Here is a 21,657-nt window from a genome sequence, read left to right as displayed (position 1 = left end):
ATCACTGGGGAAAAAAGCTGTCAGGCTTTAAGGAGCCAGCTCCTCTCTTCTGAGGGGAACGATGAGTTATAGACTAAGTGAGAAGCCAAAAGCCCAGGGAGATCATTAACCAAGCGAAGCAGCAACTTGGCACAGCCAGTTCCGAGCCCCTGCCTGGGGTGCCTCGCCCTGGAATTGAGCAAGACAGGAGGGCAGCGGGCTGGGGAGCAGGGACACACACCCTGCCCTTGCTCTCTAACAATCCAGATACCACGTCAACGTACACGAAGAGTACGTTTCAAAGAAGTGAGAAAGGGTACCAAAACCCTGGACTCAGATGGCCTGGGCTTAATCCTGGCTCTGCCATTTACTCGCTCTATGAATTATTTCAACTCTCTGTGCCTGGATTTCCTGATCTATAAAGTGGGTATAATACCAGAACCAATCTTACAGAGTTTTGTGAGGATTTGATTGTACGAGTTATACAAATAGAGTTTAGATCACAGTAAGTGCTCAATTAAATGAAAGCTATGATTATCTACCTCTTGGTACTAGTGGCTAACCATTATGGAGCTTTTATTGTGCACTGTGTGCTAATTATGAGTTACCTAATTTAGTCCCCCCAAATTCTATGAGACAACGTATGTAAAGCACTAAGCTCGGCGCCCTCCTTGAATGTAGAGAATGTTCAATAAAGGGGACCCATTCCTTGCTATTATCATTACCAAATCAAACTAAAACACCCCTTCACTCAGTTCTGAAAAGATACCTAGATAAGAGATAAGTCGAAGAAAATGTGAAACTTAATTACTCTATGAGACATCTATTTAATATTTGGGCAATATGTTAACTGGGTATTTCTGATGAGTCAGAGAGATCCTTCTTATATCAAACAGCCTTGATATTACCTTGAGTGTTTCATTCTGATAGAGATTCCAGGACCTAGGAGTTAAATGAATGAGGCCTCCTGAATACTCTCTTATACCGAGAGTCTATAGTAAGAAGAAAAGAGAAGAGGTCTCTATGCCATAAATCCTACCTCTGATGATTCAAGATACAATGTGCTTTGAAGAAGCACCCACTTCAATTCCAGAAAAGTTTTCACGTGGCTAATGCATTAAACTTTAAATGAGATAAGCAGAGGCTATTCAAACAATTAAAGAAATATTTTTAAAAAGAAAATGATTTGGTAAAGACCAAACTTGATTTTTTTAAAAAAAGCAATCCCTAAAAGCACTTCTATTTCTGATGCAATCCTCTTACATCAGATGAAGACAACATATCCCCAACAGCCTTAGGCTACTCAGCTCTGTCAACCAACAGTGTTCACACGTGAGGCAGGTCAAACAGAGCCTGGATGTTATAAAGTTCTATACTAACAATAACCTTGGCCTACACGGGAGTGGTAGCACCCTTTGGGTGGTACAGTCACTATTTGATGGCCATGCACCATTAAGGCACAGTCCTTTGCCACATGACTTTGCGTTCCTCCCGTCCAGAGGTGGAACCAATTTCTCCCCTCCCTTGAATTGAAGCTAGGCTGGCCCTGTGACTTGTTGTGGACAACAGACAGTGGCAGAGGTGACACTGCAATTCCGAAGCCGAGGCCTCAAGAGGCCCGAAGCTTCCACCTTTGCCCTGTTGGAACACTGCCCTGCAAGTGCCATAGCATGGAGAGGCCCAGGATGAAACAGCACACGGGAGAGGCCCTGCTGTCCAAACCCCAAACGTAGCTGCATGAGCGAGCCCAGAAGAGGACAACAGAACCACTCAGCCAATCCACTGAGTCACAACCAACACTATTGTCATCTTCAGTCTCAAAGGTTTGGGGTAATTTGTTTTACCACAATAGATAAGGGATACAGATAGATTAGCTGGGATTTATTTAATTTTTAATATGAGTTTCCAAAACAATTAAAAACTTTTCTTAAACTCAACAACAGGCAAAATCTAGGTTGCTGGAACTCAGGGAGAGTAGTTACCTTAGAAGAGGAGGGATGGGATAGAGATAAGAAGGGAGATTTCTGGGATGCTAATAACTTATTTCTTAGTCTGGGTAGCTGATACGGTTTGGATGTTTGGCCCCTCCAAACCACATGCTGAAATCAATCCTCAGTGTTGAAGGCGGAGCCAAGGAGGAAGTGTTTGCATCATGGGGGCAGATCCTTCAGTCAAGACATGAGATAAAGAAATGTTTCTATCCATAAAGTAGAAACAGTATACAGACATTTAAAATGACATCAACTCCAAAAAAAAAAAAAAAAAAAAAAACAAAGAATATTTTTTAAAAGGGACTGAAAGTTCTCTCTTTATAGTGGGGTTATGAGTATCTTTCATCCTGCGGCTTTACAATTTTCTATAAGGTGCAGGTATTTTTCACTTTTTACTTTCATAATCAGAAACAAAATAAAAAGCTAGGAAAAAATGTGAACTGAAGATAATTAACATTATAATCTATTCCTTTTAGTATTTTTTATCATTCTACCCATTACTTACATTCCCTGCCTAGAATCATTTCAAAGATATATATACATATACATATATATATATATATACACAAACACATATAAATGTGTACACACACACACACACACACACCTTAAACGTCCAACCAGACTCGACTCCCACTGAATCCCAATGATCTATTCCTCTTTCTTTCGCTCTAGGCTATAAACCCCCTTCATCATCTTGGTAAACTCCGTGCCCAACAGTGTCTTGCTCTCACAATTTGACTGTAAGCTGCTGGATGTCAGGGTAAGAACAAGAGGACTTACCTAAACTGCATGGATACAGGGGCAATATGTCCCTAGATGTCCTGTTCCTGGCACACAAAAGACCCAAAATAAGTACCTGTTATTTGTATTCATCAGCTTGGGCTGCTATAGCAAAATATCATAGACTGGGTGGCTTAAACTACAGAACTTCATCTTCTCACAGTCTGGGGGCTGGAAGTCTGAGATGAGGGTGACAAGTAGGGTCAGGTCCTGGTGAGGGCTTTCTTCCTGGCTTGCAGAGGGCTGCCTTCTGTGTGCTCACATGACCTCTTTATGCATGCATAGAGAGAGAGAGAGTGCTCTCTGGTGTCTCTTCTTATAAGGACACTAATCCTATCATATCGGGGCCCCACCGTTAAAGACCTCATTTAACCTTAATGAACTCTTTACAAGCCCTGTCTCCAAATATGGTCCTATTAAGGGTTAGGGCTTCAACATATGAATTTGGGCAGGGGACACAATTCAGTCCACAGCATTTATTAAATGGAAACTGACAACACTTCACCATACCCGAGGACCACTAAATTGACATCAAAAATAGGCTATTCTCTGTGACCATCAGAACAATAGCCTAAAAAACTTCATCTCTCACCCCTCGTGTCCACTGATGGAGAACACCCAAGGACAGGTGTACAGTTTCAGCATGTCTTCACAAAGCAATGGACAACAGGGGGCCAAGGAAGGATTTGGGCATGGGTGAGATACGTCCAAACCTGTGCTCTCGGAGAGCTGATGAGGGAGCAGTAAGTCTGAGTCCAGATGAAGAAACACAGGAGGTGGAAACTACTGTCAGAGCCATTGCAAGAGCCAGTCAGTGGCTACATGGGTGCTAGTAGCAGAAACAGCTATTTGTGCAAGGAGTAGGGAGAAAGAGGGAAGAGCAGATGCAAGCAGAATCACCAAAGTCTGATCCATGGGAAACTGCTACTGACTAGATAATGAGCGATGGAGAGAGGGAAAAAGCAGCAAAGACTGTGTTAAGATAAAGGGAGGAGGGGGTGGGAGCACAGTTGTGCCATCCAAAGATTCAGGGATGCGAGGAGGAGGATGTGTTCTGCACATGGAAGGAGACGGTGATTTGCAGTTGAGACATGTCGAATCTGAGCTGCCCAGAGACATCGAGGCAGAGATGGTAGGCAGGCAGCTGGAAATGGACACATGGAACCCTAGAAGTCAAGCCCAAGGTGGGTATGTGATTATCATCCACAGAAGTAAAGATAGCTGAGAAAACTGAGCACAGAAACGCGGAGACTGTCTTCTTTGGACAAGGGAGAGAAAAAGACCAAAGAGCAAAGGGGAAAAAAACAAAACAAAACAAAAAAAAAAAAAAAAAACAAGTAAAGGCCAGAGGGGTAGTAGGAAAATCAGGATAACACAGTGCTACAAAAGCCAGAAAAGTTTCCAGGATAGAGTGTTCAGGACCAGCACGCGCTACAGAAACAACAAATAGCTGAGCACAGAGCATTCAGATCTGGCTCCTGTGTGATCAGTAGACCCCTCAACAGAGCTGTCTCCACAGGGTCAGGCTAGCAAAGCAGGAAGCCACAGAAAACAAATAAGAAAAAGACACAAACAGACTGAGTTCCTGCATGTGTGCCCGGCATTGCGACAGGAATTTTATAAGGATCATCATCTTTAATCCTCACCAACACCCCTACGAGGTAGGTGCTATTATATTTGTATGCAGAGCATTTTATATAAAACTTAATAATGAAAGGAGCATGTCTACAAGGTCATATTTGCCTGTCTGAAAAAGAAAATCTCTCATAGATATTTTGGTGTAGCCATGGAGATTTGAGAGCAGGCATGTAGGTGGAATCAGATATCAAGGAAACTGATATGAAAGGAGATGGGGGACTATGGAGCGGACTGGCTAGGTGACTAATCACAACAGCCAAAGTATTTATGATGGCAAATAGATGAAGCTGACTCCCAGTGGCTACCTATTGTCTGTGTCTGTCTGTCTGTCTCCCACACGAACTGCTTGGGAGAAAACACACAAAACCATGCTAGTCTGGTCAATTAGCCCCAGTGCAAACTGGTACTATCAGTAACACTTTTTGAAGCCTGATTTTTTTAAATCTACCTGCACAGCTGTATTTATTAAAGAGTCTGCGCTCACCGTATCATTAAAAACTCAAGACTTCACTCAGCGGCCGTCACAATTAAGAAAAAACAGACTGACTGCTGTAACATAGTCTCAGGAACATCCCAAACCTGAGGACATTTAACACAAGTGGAAAAATACTGAGTTTTAGAAATCCTTCACTTCCCCTTTCTACCTTCTACCACAACTGATTATCACCACAAAATAATTTTTAATCATTGTCACAGTTGCTCTCAATTACACAAATTAAAAGATACGTAAATCACCTTACTTTTTTCAACCAGATATTTAAACCATACTTGATAGTAATGAGCTATTTTATTGGAACTGTTAAAAAAAATGCTAGCAATTTTGAGCTTGCAAGAAACCCTAATAATAGCAGCTCATTTGGATTTATAAACCCATAAATCTGTGGGTACCGTTTGACATTTATTGAACATGAATAACATCCCCACGTGCTGCGTTCCTGAGGCTTGGCCAACATTCTGGGGAAATGACTTAACTCACACTGATAGGCTTCAGAAAGGTTCACCCTGGACCAGTATTTCCTCACGCCAATTGCCTCTTCCTACTATTCTCATCAGGGTGAAAACATCCACCATTTATCTCTTCTCAAGGTGACAATGATTTAAAGCCCTAAGCTTGACTCATACCTCTGCCACTTCCTAGCTGTACACGGCGGGAACAGCAGGTCATGCTTTGAATCAGTTCATCCCCTGCATGTTGGGAATAAAACCTCAGCAGAGTCATGAATGGAAAACACTAGGCCAGGAGGGCAGACAGCAGGGTGCACTGGACAGAGCCAGACACACCTGGGCACCCACTCTGGGTTCACCATTACCTACGTGGCCAGGTTACACCTGGGAAGTTCAGCATTCAGTTCCTTTAGCTTTTACACTCTTCCTCATTAACACATTTGATTTTAGCCAATTAGCCTTGAAGTTTTGTTGTTGTTTTTTAATCCAGTGTGGTGAGCACCAAACACAGAGGTAGATACCAATTATATCACATCACACCTCGCTTTCTTAGGGTGATCTACAGTGCCCTCTGCTCTGCAGATCAGTACCTTTTCAAAGTTAATAAAGGCGGGAATTGTAACCACGCTTTCTTGCTGGTTTGGGTGAAGAAGGAGGTGGCCTCACTCTCATCATGATCTACTGGGGGAAAAAAGCCACTGAAAGGTGACATTCATTCCTATCAACAAAGGTTTCAAAGAAATTTGTGTGGATCCATGTGTAGGGTGACCGTAGCCAAACTAAGACAGTTTTGAGAAAGGGGGCACTATTAATAATCACGCTGAGACAGCAGGTGTGACTCAGGACATGTGGTCATCCTGATCCAGTCCTTTGCAGGAAGAAGAAGATGGTATATTGTGTGTGTGCACGCTCTCTCTCTCCCCGCCCCCTACCAAGTTTCAATTTCAGAGATCTAGAGAACAGAAAGGTTGCAGGAACCTCAAAGCCACCTCCTGTCCTTATTACCAGCTTTTTCCTGACTCAGCATAAGCACATGCCTAACCAGCACTTACTAACCTGTGTAATCACACTGTGCCTTTCCTTTGAACACAGTGGCCAACTTCCAATAACACACCAATAGTGGGGATCGTGAGCACATAGAAACACTGGAGTAGGTAAAGCAGCCATGCAGTCCTAGCCGGTTCGGAATGAGGACAGGATCAGGCTGGCAGAGGAAGGAAAGGGGCCTGCTATTTGTCAGAATCACCTAGCACCCCAGTCCAAGTACTAGAGGAGGCAAAGACCAGATTTGGGCAACTCCACACACGGGCCAAGTGGCAGCTCTCCCTGAATGTGCGGGGGGAGTTGCCAACACCCCCAAACACACAGACAAACCCCCATGCAATGAGAGCTTGCAAAACCAGACTCTCCCCAGTCTCAGAGCCACTGTCACCCCCACATATACGTGGCCGACGCCTAAGGAGGGCAAAACCGTTCTTAAATTATCCCAGAGACACACAGTATTTTAGTTACAACTAATTATCAGGAAAAAAGAAAGCAAAGCCATGTAAAGCCTGTGGGAAAAAGAATAATATTTGCTTGTTAATTTCCTTCTCAATGCTTTTCTTCTTTCCCAACATTTTAGAACAGGAAGGACCCTAATTTACCACCTACAAGTTATTCTTAAAAGAAACAAAAAGTAGTAAAATAATCGTAATTGATAATGACTCGTTTTATGGTGCATAGACTGTAAATCCACCAAGAAAAGACCGTGACAAGAAAAATTAAATGGGTAAAAGTAGAATAGTACAGAGGGCAGGAATAATCCTTCAGCTAAAGTGCACTGAAAACTTTTTTCAAAAGAAAGGGTGGAGATGTCAAAGAGGACAACACTTTCAATTTTTTTTTTTTTTTTTTTTTTTGAGACAGAGTCTCACTCTGTTGCCCAGGCTAGAGTCAGTGCCGTGGCGTCAGCCTAGCTCACAGCAACCTCAAACTCCTGAGCTCAAGCGATCCTCCTGTCTCAGCCTCCCGAGTAGCTGGGACTACAGGCATGCACCACCATGCCCGGCTAATTTTTTCTATATATATTTTTAGCTGTCCATATAATTTCTTTCTATTTTTAGTAGAGATGGGGTCTCGCTCTTGCTCAGGCTGGTCTCGAACTCCTGAGCTCAAACAATCCACCCACCTCGGCCTCCCAGAGTGCTAGGATTACAGGCGTGAGCCACCGCGCCCGGCCAACAGTTTCAATTTTTAACAGATACTGCATCCCCTGAGGATTGCCGGCATTTCATACAACCTGCCAGGGGCTCCCAGGGAGGTGCAGCCTGAGGACTCAATAAAGGGTCAATTCCTACCCACGGAGAAAACTCGATGCAGGGAACCTCACAGAGCAGAGCATCTATTCCCTCGGAACAGAGTGTGTAACTATTCCCAGGATAAACCATCTACTAGTCCTACTTCGACCCTTGGAAGACCAAGAAAAGCCAAGGGAACAAAGTCCAGGAAGAAGCGCTGAGAAGAACTGCAGCATAAACCACAACACTTAAAATACCAACACTTCCTGGATCCCGGGGGAGTCGTTAGCTAGTAACTGGCTGGTATTATTGAGCACTTAAATGTGTCAGGCACTATGTGAAGCTCTGTATCCATGCATTAAGCTAATTCTCCCAACGGTCCTGAGAGTTAGGTCCTACTACCGTCCTCATTTTGGAGATGAGAAACCTGCAGCTGCTAGACTTGGGTCACCCAGATAGTAAGTAGCTGAGTCAGGAACAGACCACCACGTGAACTCAAGAGCCCACGCCATTGACCTCCATAGTATATATATCCTTTGGTTATTGGTCACCCAGCTGGTGAATGAAGACGTAAGGACTGAAACCCAAGTCTGCCTGGCCCTTAAGCCCACGCTCTCAACCCAGACTCTGCACAATTAACTAACCACTACCACTGGTCGTGCTGCCCCAACCTCCACCGCCAAAACCACAAATTCTACCACCATTTATGACAAAGAGCATCATTTACAGAGGGCTTGCTGTGCTGGGATAAGAAAACTTTGGCTTGGAGAAGTTAAGGTGACTCAGATCCTAAACTAGGAGGCAGGAGAGACAGGCTTTGAGCCCATGCCCACTGCACCTAAGCTGCCACTCCCTCCTGCAGGGGCCAGAGGTGCAGCACAGGACCCAGATCACACCACAAACAGCCACGGAGGCCACGCCAGAGATGGCTGCCCTGACTCTCATTCCTCAGGTCTCACCTAGCAACTTCCTGCTTTTCAATTGACAAAAAATAGAATAAAAACCCCCAGAAGCTCAGTTTCCTCATTTCACAGCAGATTAAAGCAGCCAACCGAAAGGGGGTGAGAAGCACTTAGCGACAATCCTGCGACAGTGACCGCAGGTGAGGTGACAACTGACACACGGGGGAGGAAAATGAAAAACTGAAAGTGCAGATTCAAAATTATGTCAATGAGGCACATAGTGACGGGCCTGTGTCATCAAGAAAAAAAACTGGTGTTTGCTTAAGCTTCCTCTGTTTTTAAAAGCAGGGAAATGCCTAACATTTAAGCCAGGTTTTGATCAACTATTTACCATTTTTCAAGTCTTGAAATTTGAAACAGTAATAGGCAGGGGGGCTTGGTAGAAACAAGCACAGGACAGCAGACTGCCCTGGGCTTTCACGCTGAGAGCTCCACCACCCCCCGGGGTGTGGCCAGGGACCCAGGGACTCACCGCACCCCATGGGCCTCAAGAAGGCCCTGTACCTTCCACCACTAAAGTTCTGTGAGAGAGAGAACACGGTGTGGTCACAAGCCATGTGCCTTGGAGGCAGACAATTCTGGGAAGAATCCCAACCCCCTAAGGACAACCCGAGCCTGGTCTGCTATCCGAGATAACCCTGGTGCCTGGCACATAATAGACATTCAATAAATGGCTATCCAACACATGAACGAAACTGCACAACTTTGGAAAAAATTACTTCACCCTCTTTAAACTTCAATATCCTGCTCTGCAAAATGGGTATTACAATTCCTACGTGATGGAATTTGGTGAAGATTCAATAGCTAATCATGTCAAGTGCCTCTTCCATGGCCTGCATACTGGCCTCACTGAGCTGTGACAACTGTACAGGTGGATCTTCAGTTACCTGGAAATCTGACCGAGGCACCAGCCCACATTCCCCGGCAATAGTGAACAGAGGAAGCATCAGCCCATGAGCCTGTTGAATACATGCAATGCAACTCGAGCAAATATCATGCCCCCTTCCCCAAAAATACTCCCCAAATTCAAGACTCTCTCACTGGTCATTAAAACCCTTGCAAACGAGAAAGATGTAATAATTTTACAAATTAAGCACAGAAGTAAGTAGCGAATCGGTAACAAAATCAAGGTCTTCTGACTTCGCTTCCTCATCATCTCTCCTCGGCCACCAGAAACTAAACACTCCCATGTTATCATGTGCGGAATTCCACAAATCCCAGGCCAGCAGACAGCAGGAAGAAAAGCAACTTTGTCACAAGCAGATTTTAAAACTGTGTTCTGGGCACCGAGCCCAGCAAGGACACCTATAAATGATACTTTCTGGCTTAGGAAAAGTTTCCTCCTCTATGATCTGGAATCTCTGCTGGACAGAAAGGCCTTTTTAGAATATCTTGTAGAATACTGGCTCCTGATTACTTCTTGCCTTTTCCTTCAGTCCTTGTTGCCAACTTAGCTTTTCGAAAAAAGAAGAAAAAATGTCCTGAATGTTCCAGAAGGAATTTATTGTCCTGCTAAGGAATTAAAATAGAAAAACAATAACCCTTTGAACTTTAGATGGCCCGTGAGCAAGGAAGAAATTAAATCAAGGAACCTATGCTGCTCGGGGTGGTGACAGCCAGGCAGTCTCCAGGGAGAGGCTGGTGACCAGGGCCCTCTCCTGAGCTGGGCGATGCTGAGGGGACCGGCCTCCAGGCTCCTCCCTCTCAGCCTCCACCCATCTCCAGCAGGAGGGGCAGTGAGTGAGACCCCCCCAGCCCCTCCAGCAGCGGATAGAGGGGGCCTCTCTCTGTCCCTCATGGCCACCTACTGAGAAGTGCCCGGCCACCCTCCACAATGACCCTTCCTTAGTCAATAATGACAATGGTAGTAGCAGCAATAACAGCAGTTACTAATATCAGGGATGTGCACGTGCTAGGTGCTGTTGCAAGCACTTTAACACATTGACTGCCACACCAGAAAAAAATAATTTTCCCCGTGGCCACGGTGTTTTATTATGAACATAGAATAAAAACTTTCGAAAACAAACTGATCCTTTCTAATTTAATGAAAAATTTGTTATTTTTCATTGTTTTCTGTGCGGAGTTATATGCAACTTGAAAAATAGTTCAGGCGACTCCCAAGGTAAAGAGACGTGTGAGTTAACATATGCTTCACGAGGCTCCGGGCTCAAAACTAGCGTAAATTAAATACAACTCGCATGGCAGTGAATGTGTTAAATATATTAGCTGATTTAAATCCTCATAACTATCTTGTGAAAGAGACACTGTTCTTATCCTCAAGATCACACAGCTGGACAACGGTATTCTTCACGGCTGCCTTTATGACTTAGCTAAGTCCAATTCCCAAGTTTGAAGGAGGAGGCAGAGGCTTCTTCTTATAGGGAAGTCAGAACACAGACCTCACATGTTGGAGATGTTGAATAATTATAAATGAATGAAAAGAGCTGCTGGCCTGCTTTTACTAGTTACCCCAGTAAGAGCAACCAGCCCACTTTCTTCCTTCTCTGCCTGAGGTAGCCGACAGAAGATGAGCCTCAATAAATACTTGACATGTGCCACATTGCCTCCTATTCCTAAAAAAAATAGTTCCTGCACATTTTGCTGAAAGCCTAGACCCTCCTGTGGCACTCCTGGTGCCCAGTCCCATTAATAACGCCTCCTAGGAAATCCTAATTATAGTCAATGCATTGTGCTTGGATCCGTCATTCCTTATATGCTCTGAAGTCCCACAGAGACACAGCTGGAGGGACCACTTTCCGTAGGTGTCTCGACAGTTAAGCACAGCGGCAGCTGGCAGTCTCACCTCCCACCTTTGCTGGCTGTGTAATCAGCCTCCTTTTAATCCTGCCGAGCTCCACGCTGCCTGGCACCAGAGGCCAGAAGCTGCACATGGGTAATAATTTAACAAATCACCTGTCTGGTTCTCCTGCCAGGACACCCACTCTGGAGCTTATACAGCTGCTGATTCTAGGGCTACAGTCCTGCGGGGTGTTAGCTAGACCTGCAAGCACCAGAGCCTCAGGGCCCACACACTGCCAGCTCTGCCCGGCCAGAGAGGCAAGGTGTTTGACGAGGGGTGACATTCAGGGACTATGCCTCCTACTCTGTGCTTAGCTCCCCGGGGATTTTTAAATATGCCCGTTTTGCCCAATGCAAGGCTAACAGAGCTCCGCTCAACAAGCAACAGCACATACTCTCAGGAACCTGAGATGCAGGAACGTCCCTGGACACAGCTGTAAGACAGAGAGAGAACGCAAACTGCAGCAAACAGACACCAAACACACACCAGAAAACACGTTGAAACGGCATTTCACAAACAAACAAAAAGATGTGTTGTGAAACTAATTGTGGAGCTTGTCTCAAAATGTGTGTGTCATCCCCAGCCCTGGACCACAGAAAAACAAGTGAAATGGTCCCCAAACTATAATACCCATTCATTGCTTTGTGATTTATCTGTAAACCACCAAAGAAAAGATCAATTCAAGGCTACACATAAGATGACCAGTTTTAAAAAGTGAAGAGTCTGTCACGACAGGCCTTACAGGAAAGGACAAATCATTCTGCCCACAGCAGTGGCAGAGGGAAGTAACCTAAGGAGAGACTGCCTTTAAATCACCATCACCAAGCTATAAGCTGTCACAAGTAATTATTGCCGTCAAATACTTGTGAACATGCACACTGTGACATTCACGTTTTAGGAAGGCAGCAGAGAACTGATTTTTAGCAGAACCTAACAAAAAAAAAAATGTTTCAAACCAGACTCTCAGTCCTATGTCTTGAAAAGGGAAACAGGATTTTTTTTTTTTCTCACAATACTTGCTTATAACCAGTGCTTTGAGATTAGTTTGCCACTAACACCAGATAACAGCAGGGTGACACAGTTTGTTCCAAAAACAAAGAGAGCGGTGTCTAAGGTCACAGCGTCCTTACAGCCAGGCTTTAGGGTGGACAATGGGAAAACCGGGAATGCACTCAGCCACGTATGGCTCTACGTCTGCAGGAGGAAGAGGAAAAACACACAGAAGGGAGCGGCACACCGAGGGCTGACTTCACCAGGCACCAGGGCAGCCAACATTTTGTACCTGCGTTTGTTGGTCATTTTAAAGAAGCCAAGTAGAGGCCATGGCCCCAAGTATTCCACTGCTTTCTGCAGGCCACTGCCCTTACCTGAAGAGAATTAAACGCTCACATGTGCAGCACAAGCTTCAAGTCAGACGGCCAGAGTTCCCATCCGCCCTCACCAGCTGAATGACGCTGACAAAGTTACTTCGTGAGTTTTCTCAGCTGTACAATGAGAATAGTGATATCACCTGCCTCATAAGGTGGTTAAGAGAATTAAGCAATAGAACGCATTTAAAGTGCTAGGTACAGTGCCTGTCTCGTGGAGAGGACTCAGTAAGTGACAGATGCTATTATCAATATTCCAGTAAATAAGGGGGGCTCACTGGTGAAGCAGTACAGCTACTGATCCCTAGATGGTTAATGCGGTCAGTCATTCAGCAAGTAGTCACCGACTGCTCCCCATGTGCTGGGCACCACGCTAGAGGTTAGGGATACAACAGGGAATGACGCGGGGTTCAGCCTTCAACAATTCCAGTCTGCTGGGGAGATGTTCATGTAACCAATATAGGATCTGGGGTTCCAGATGAGGACCAAAAAGAAGCACACACAATACAACAGTTCAATAAAATAGTTCAAATGCCTTATTGTAACTCAGAATGGACTGTGGTTGTGACGTGAGTCAAATATATATATATATATCTACACACACACACACACACACACAGACACACACACACACACACACACATATATATCTCAGGTACCATAATATATTTGTTTCCTGCTTAGGAATTATACTGGGATTCAACACCGCAGCGTTTTTGCCAACACACCCACAGAGAGTTAATATTCAACACTGGGCTAAAGTTCAGCGTTAACTGGAGGAGCTGCCAGATCAATATACACCAAATGAAGATAGCCTTCCCCTTCAGAGATGAACAGAGTCCAGCGTGCATGTCACCAGAAAGCAAGCGATTACAAAACTGAAGATGCTGCATTTATTAACTATGAGTATGAGTCATCAAGCAGCTCTCTGGGCCAATGTAAGACTAAATTGCCCTGTTGCGGACGATTCATCAAAAAGTTAGTGCAGCAGAAAGATGAAGAGTGAGCCAAATCTAGTCAAAAGACGAGGAAGAGACCAGCAGAGACTTCTCCAAGATAATCGAGACAAGCTGAGAAGTCAAGGCAATCATTTCCTTAAAACGCACGATGAACTCTTAGCAGAAATGCGCCGTGGGGAACGGAGCTGAACAGACCCACAGTTCATCACCTCTAACTTTTTATTTCCCTCAAAGGTTTAGGTCAGATGCCATTTTATGGCCAAGCTAGCAGCTCATGTCAATTGACCTATGTAAAACCTAGATAAATCCCTTTATCTAGATCTGACTCAATTTACGATCAGCTGAGCACCAATAAGGAAAGGAAAAGGAAGAAAAATACTACACTTAGAGACATCCCACTTTCTTAAACAAGGCTGTAAGGAAATATGTCTTTTCTTAATAAAAACGCCTCCCAGCACTGAGTTGGCATTGCAAATTGACTCACTAGATGAGGACGGTTACCCAGATCAACTGCTGCTCAAATTGTAATGTTCATGTAAATCACCTGGTTATCTTGTTAAAAGGCTACTTCCAATTCTGTAGGTACCAGGTGGGGCCCAAGATTCTGCCCAGACGACGCTAATGCTGCTGGCCTAGGAACAACACTTTGAGAAGCAAGGACTAGACCACCCAGCCATAGTTTAGTGACAAAACATTCCCCTTGCAGTAAGGCATCCGTTCAGGGTTACAGATGGCCCTAAGAGTATAGCAGAAGTCAACGACTCCACTACCCGGAAAAACGCATGAGTGCACCTGCAGGTGTGGGCCATACACACAAAATTTCCAAACTCGACTATGGGCCACCCAAGGAACCTCCCACCTCTGTGAGGCAGTCCGTGATGCCAAGTTAAAAAGCTCCACCTTAGGAAGCCTGCCAGTTCCTGCTGTCAGCACCAGACTAGCCGGGAGTGAAGTGCAGAGATGCACCCTTTTGACTACGTCCGTCCACGTGTGAGCAATTCACCCGCTCTTCCCTTGGTTCACGTAACATAGCTAAGATGCCCTAATGACAGAGGATAATAAATGGAAAATAAAAACAGACTATGAGGAAGCTCTGTAACAGTTTACTCGTCTTCAGCTTGAATTCCCCCTGAAGGAGTCCTCCTTCCCGGCATCCTGTCTGCCTTAAATAGAGCAGAAGCTGCTTAACCCCACCATTAATTACCCGGCACTGCCTTCCCAGGTGATTTGATTTCCAGGCTAGGCCTCGGAGCCTCAAAAAGCCAGCCTCTCCTTCCTACTTCCTCTGGAAATCTCAGTTTCCTCATCTGTAAAACGCAATTAAGGACAGACTCCACTTCACAGTGTTCTGGGGAATAAGAAAATGCACACATGAAGTGCCTGGCACATTGAAATTGCTTAAAAAATGTTTCATCATTATGGCCTTTATGAACATGCAGAGATCAAGATCCGTTCAAAAGAAAAGGCTTCTTTCTTTTCTAAATGGAAAAGCATAACTGCTGGTCGGCGCGTCCGGGGCAAAGCCCAGCCCTGCCTGTCCCCGGCGGCACAGGTGCAGCCCTGCTGAGAACCACGCTGGAGGCCACATCGCTCACAAACACTTCCGATCATCTCTAACACTGGACTGAGGATCACCCAAAGCCTTCTGCGCCAGGCTGGCATTGTTCAATCTGAACCTTAGTTTTTTTTGGGGTGGGGAAGGGTTTGTTGTTGTTGTTGTGTTGTTTGGTTTTTTTTTTTTTTTTTAGTATTTTGGACTAAGAAAGCCAAACCCAAACACAAAATGGCTTTTCAGAGAAGAGAGAGCCACCTAAGAAACCCTTAATAATTTGTGATATAAATTGATCCATCAGCCATAGGTCTGACTGAAAAATAAATAAATTTATCCAGCAATCTTTTGTCCAACGATCAACAACTCTTGACAGAAAACTTTTACCCATTTGCACAAGAATCCTAAGGAGACCAGGAGGGGTTGGAATTAGCTTCTTAACCATTGGGGTTTCCTGAACTTCTTTTAACCAGTGTTCCTCAACTTTTAACCAGTGTTCCTCAACTTTTAACCAGTGTTCCTCAATGTGAGGTCCAAGAATCACCTGCTTTAGTCACCTAAATGCTTATGAAATGCACATTCATGGATTCCCTTCCAACTGCTACATCAAAATTGGTAGGGAAGGAAACTGCAATTTTTAATAAATAACCCTCAGAAAGTTTCAACACCAAATTTTTAAACCAAGCAAAGACCCCAGCACCACCCCCCCACCCTCACTCACAGGAGAAAGGGAGACAGGTAAATACACACAAAATGTGGCCCACGGTTTCAAGGGCTTCTCAGGCCTCCTGCAGTCTTCCCATGGGCTCAGGGTAAGAATCGCTGGTCTATGCACCTGCTGTCAGCGTTTCCCAACTTCGATCATTCAATCATACCACTTTCACTTTTTTTTTTAAATCAAATCAATACCCTTTAAATTTTTAAAATACACTCATTTTTACTTACACGTATCATGAAAGGAAATAGCTGTAAAATTGTGGGTTTGATCCTTAGTTATAAGTTTTCCAAATAAACCATGTAATTGTCAGTATAAAATATTTTGTTACTGTACTCCTAAACCACCTCCCATATCACCTATGAACACCACCCCTCTTCAGGAAAGGGAACCGCATGGGGATTTTATGAGGCGCTCACGGCCCGTGATGCAGGGGGCTGTCTGTTCTGGCAAACTCCTGAAGAACTAATAGCTTCAGTCTGCATGTGCCTGACAGAGCTGGCTATGACAGAAGAGAAGCCTTTCCCTCCTGCCAGAAGGCCAGGACATATGGCACATTTGGCTGTGACTAGTTCAGACGCCTTTTTTGTGACCTGCCAGCCCCCACCGATGAGGGGAGAGATGCCCACCCACCCCAGCCCAGTCTCTCCACTACACAGGCCAGAAGTGTACAGCTGACCTAGTGGCGCCAATCTGCTTCTCTTCAGAGAACTTGTAATTCAGGCACAGAGGAGCTGATTAATTGATGCTGGACTTGCAAGCTGAAGAGGGTTTTAGAACTGGGCTGGGGTGGTCCCTTCCTGCCTTTGTACATGCTGAGGCAGAAAGCTGGTCCAGAGAGAAAGTACCGTAAACCCAGGTTCCTGACCTCCCAATCCCTGGTTCCAGGCCAGGTGTGCTTCCTGCCCTCTGGGGCCATGGGACATCCCAGCACCCCAGCAATAAATGTCTCCTCTTGGCTTCAGCAGCTTGAGCAGGCAGCTGCTCTTTGCAACCAAATCACCCCTAAGACGTGCTGCGCAGCTCTGGCTCCCACGTCCAGGTGGAGCTGAAGGAGGACTAGGAGCCAGGGTGGGCGCCCTTCCCAGACACACCCCAAGAGAGGGTGCGGCTTGAACCCCATCACAGGGGCGAGGAAGGGGGACTCCAGTGAGGGCCCCCTCCACATTCTTCTGAGTGAGGGGTACCACAAGAAGGAGCTGTCAGGAGGGTTCCTGGAGCTCTTCCCTCCTGACGATGATGGGGAAAGACCAAGAGTGATGCCAACCGCGGCAAACAGTTATTGCCTATGTTAGCACGTGACCCAGGCTCTCCACAATGATTACCTCATTCACTCTTCGTGAGAGCCCCAGGAAGGTGGTAATGTCATTTTCCCCATTTTATACATGAGGAAACTGAGACTCAGGAAAATTAAGTGATTTCCAAGGTGATACAGCTAATAAATAGAGGATCCAAGGTCCAGAGTCTGAGCTCTTAATCATCACGCTACCCTGCTCTAATAAATATTAAAGGGCAGCACAGAAACCCCAAGTACACCCACTGTCTGAGTGGCGGCAGAAGGTGCAGTCCAAAGGATCCTCTCTCCAGCAGCAAGGAGCAGCCCTGCCTCCTGCGCCAGTCCCCGACCCCAGCCAGCAATGCCACACCTACGGGCACAGCGCCAAGAAATAAGGGTGCACAGAGGTGAGAGGCTGGGAGAAGCTGTGCCACCTGGCTGAGGTGTGGCGTGGCTGGCCAGGAAAAGGCCCAGTGGAGCCTGGCTTGGGCCCAGACCACAGACTGAGGGTGAAACTAGAGTGACTTTTTTGACAATAATTGGCACATGGCACTCTCCTTTGGGGTCCCACGTGGGGTGGAAGGGAAGATGCACTCCCACGCTAGGCAGAACTAAGGAAACCTGCCAAGACTCAAGCTGTCAGGACTCCTAAAAACAGCGGAACAGAAGCCACATTCTTGCTGTTGGGACTGGACGACACACTAAGGAAGAGAAAGCAGAGCCTTCGTTGCAACCCAGAGCCCACTCTGATGCCCTATCATTCATACCCCATTTCTTTCTTTCTTTCTTTTTTTTTTTTTTTTTTTGAGACAGAGTCTCACTCTGTTGCCCGGGCTAGAGTGAGTGCCGTGGCGTCAGCCTAGCTCACAGCAACCTCAAACTCCTGGGCTTAAGCGATCCTACTGCCTCAGCCACCCGAGTAGCTGGGACTACAGGCATGCACCACCATGCCCGGCTAATTTTTTCTATATATATTTTAGTTGGCCAGATAATTTCTTTCTATTTTTAGTGGAGACGGGGTCTCGCTCTTGCTCAGGCTGGTCTCGAACTCCGGACCTCGAGCGATCCACTCGCCTCGGCCTCCCAGAGTGCTAGGATTACAGGCGTGAGCCACCGTGCCCGGCCCATACCCCATTTCTAAAACCTGAAGCCCAGAGCAGAGAACTAACCTGTCAAAGTTCACCAATCAATTACAACTAAAACTCTGATACCCCGAACTCCAAATAGATCCCAAGTCTTGTCGGAGAATTTTAAACAAGACACCTGACCTTTTCAATGTTAGTATGGCTGGTCTTCCTATAAAAACAACGCTAATGCATCACCCCCTTTCCGCCATCTTTGCGGAAGGAGTGAACAGCGCAGGTATGGACGTAGTAACTGCTTTGGGCAAATCACTGAGCAAGCACTGATGTTGTGCCAATCTGTCCACACCACCTCATGAGAGGCGGGCACTTGCTAGATGGCTGCCCAGGCTGGGTTGCAGTCTGTGGTCAGGGAGCAGGAATAACGGGGAGGGCTGGCTGAAACAGAGGCCAGACCCAAGACCGATGCCATCCACGGGCCATCGGAGGCCCCCTCAGCCTTCATCATTTCCACAGCAGGAAGACCCATCTTATGAAACAAGGCTTGCAAGACATCATCCTTTCAAAGTCCCTTCCATTTCTCTGACTATTCTACACTTGGCTCCCCTTGCCCTCCTCTTTCCCTCAAAGGGAGATGGTCCCCAAATTCTAGCCAAACTCCCTCTCTCCTTTGTTTCTAACAAGGGCTTAGTGAAGGTGACACTCTGGCACTCACTGCTCTCCCTGGCCAACTGCACCCCTGCTTCTCCAGCCACCTGTTGAGCCTCCTCACCTGAACATGGCACTGCCACCTCCACCTTGCTCCCTCCCCTCCCACCTGTCTCTCTGCCTGAGTGTCTTATTTCTGGCACAGGGAAGAGAACTAACGTTTACTGAACTTCCCACACTTCCCAGGCACCATGGTGCTTTCCATGTCCCTTCATTTAAAAGAATCATCAAAGTGTCAGGAGCCCAGGATACAAAGCCCCGTCATCCCCTCTGTCTCCTCCCTCTGCCCCGGCTCCTGCATCTCATCAGTGACCACGCCCCATCCACGTGATCTCCCCACAATGTGGCCCTCTTTTAGGCTCCTCCATCAGCCCTCCTCTTCCCATGCTCTGAGTGTCTCCTGCCTGGTCACCCTCCCCGGCCTTGCCTCCGCGCAAACCACGCTGGACACCACCTCGTGGGGCACAGTGCTGGTCACACCACCCGTCTGCTCAAGATCTCCTACGGCCCCCTTTTCCTCCAAACCAACCAAGAGCCTTGCCTGGCACTGGAGGCCTGCCACGATCTGGCTGTGACGTGCATTCCAACTTACTATCCACTGCTTCCCTGCACGCCTGCCAAACCACGTGACTCCCGCTCCCTGAAGCCACGCTGTACTTTCCAAGCCTTTGCTCACATAGTTCCATCTCCTGTGCCTTTTCCTCCTTTCTTCAGACCTAATTGCTCTTTCTCCAAGGCCCACTGCAGACATGGCATCTCCTACAAGATGCCTTTGCTTCTCCCCCCAGTGGAGAGTGACTGTCCTCCTGTGAACTCTGGCGTCACTCATGTCCTCCTCCTATGGCACTATTTAACCGTGCTCTCTATGAGAGCAGACGTTCTTTAGGGGCAGAGGCTTGAATAGGCTTTATCTCTGCAGCCTCCACTGTATTCACTTCTTTTTACCAAAAATGGTCAACACATATTTATGAACCAGTGTCTACTATGAACCAAGGTGCTCAGTATATAATGGTAAACAAACACACACACAAAAAAGACATGGTTCCTAGCCTCATGGGCTTCCTATCTAAAGACAAGACAAATTTTAATGAAACCTTACCCAAACGAGTATACAGTTAGCAACAGCTCTGTGCTGCAAAAGGAAAGAATCAGGGTCCTATGGAAGCACAGAGGAAGCCAGAGGAAGGGAGGCTGAAATGAGTCTGACAGACGAGTGGTGAGTAGGGGAAGTGGCAAAAATACTTCAGGTCCTGGGGGCAGCTTGTGCAAAGGCCCCGTGGTATATCGGCCAGAGCAGACAGACGGTGTGGCTGGACGCTGTGAAGGAAACAGGGGAAGGGTGCAAGAAGGTGACAGGGACATCTCAATATGTGTGTGGAGTGAATAGGAACACATGACCCTCACCAATTAGCAAATGTTTTTTAATCAATAAAACTAATCAACCTTAGATCTATAACAAAATACCAAATATAATTTTAAAAACTTTCTTTTCCGTTTAAAAGAGATTTCCTCCTTAAGTGTAGGAGCTATTCTCCAAAACAGATTAAAGTGAGTTCTCTTAGCTAGAAATAGAAAAGCAAGCCTAAAAATCATGTAATTCCATAAGTAATACAATGCTGTTTTATCCTTCAGTTAGGAGCTAGCCAACTGACTGGGGAAACAGCCTGTCTATCATCCTGCATTGATGATAAGGACAGAGGCTAACAACTGTTGAGCACTGACTATGGGCATTACATGTGTTATCTCAACTGACCTTCACAACATCCCATGTGGCAGGTACCAACATCATACCCATTTTACAGATAAAGAAACTGAAGCTCAGAGAGGTTCAATATGTGGCCCAGCATCACACAGGTGACAAGCAACAGAGTCAGGTTCTGAACCTGGTCAGTGGAACTCCAGAGCCTGTGCCACCCCACCCACCATACCGCACTGCCTCACAAGCTAGCTAAAATGTCAGCACTTCTGGAATCTTATTTACTTATGTAACCTCACCTGTTGCACTGAAGATTTCAGCCTCTGAACACCAACAATGCAAAAGAGATAAAAATCATCTCTGAAGGAATGCAGTGGAACTTCTGGTGTCAGCTCCCTTCCTGTTCCAGGTCTCCCTCAAAACGCTCCAACTCTTCCTCCAATTTTAATAAAGACAAGTTTTCCAGTTCATTGCAACACTTAATATCCTGAGAGAACAGGAATTGGAAACTGATGAATCTCCTTAGGCTACATCCCAGCCAAAGTCAACAGATTCCAAACCCGTCTTGTAGGCAGTTGCTGTTTACAGAACATCTAACCGGAAGGAGAGGGGAGTTGCAGATTACTGGAAAGCCCTAGCCGTGGTGTTCCCAACTCTTGACAAACTTCTGAGTCTCGTCTGAAGGACAATATCACACTTTCACTGTCAACAAATTGTTCCCCAAACTATTTCTACTCGTCCCTCTAATCCTGTCTGGAAGTAGCCAGGACACAAGGGGAAATGAGCAAAGTTACCTATTTGTGGATAAAACTGTCCACCTACTTCAGGCCTGGCCAACAATCCTGAGGATCGGTCACCTGGCCTAGGTCACCAGCAAGATCTCATTAAACTAGTCACGGTGGCCACGGAGTCCGGGCCCAAGCCTAAA

General features: G+C 46.0%; 1 protein-coding gene and 1 pseudogene across 3 annotated transcripts in view; both read right to left on the bottom strand.

Moving 5' to 3' along the window:
• Positions 1-21,657, bottom strand: part of ARHGAP26 (Rho GTPase activating protein 26) — a 378,528-nt gene that overhangs the window by 315,033 nt on the left and 41,838 nt on the right. The gene's annotated exons all lie outside the window — the stretch shown is intronic.
• Positions 1-21,657, bottom strand: part of LOC138393264 (small ribosomal subunit protein uS5 pseudogene) — a 64,604-nt pseudogene that overhangs the window by 1,431 nt on the left and 41,516 nt on the right.

The sequence above is a fragment of the Eulemur rufifrons genome, chromosome 10 (assembly GCF_041146395.1).
Source record: "Eulemur rufifrons isolate Redbay chromosome 10, OSU_ERuf_1, whole genome shotgun sequence".
Classification (NCBI taxonomy): Eukaryota; Metazoa; Chordata; class Mammalia; order Primates; family Lemuridae; genus Eulemur; species Eulemur rufifrons.
Note: the sequence above shows the minus strand (reverse complement) of the source record. Positions and strands in the feature narration are given on the sequence as shown.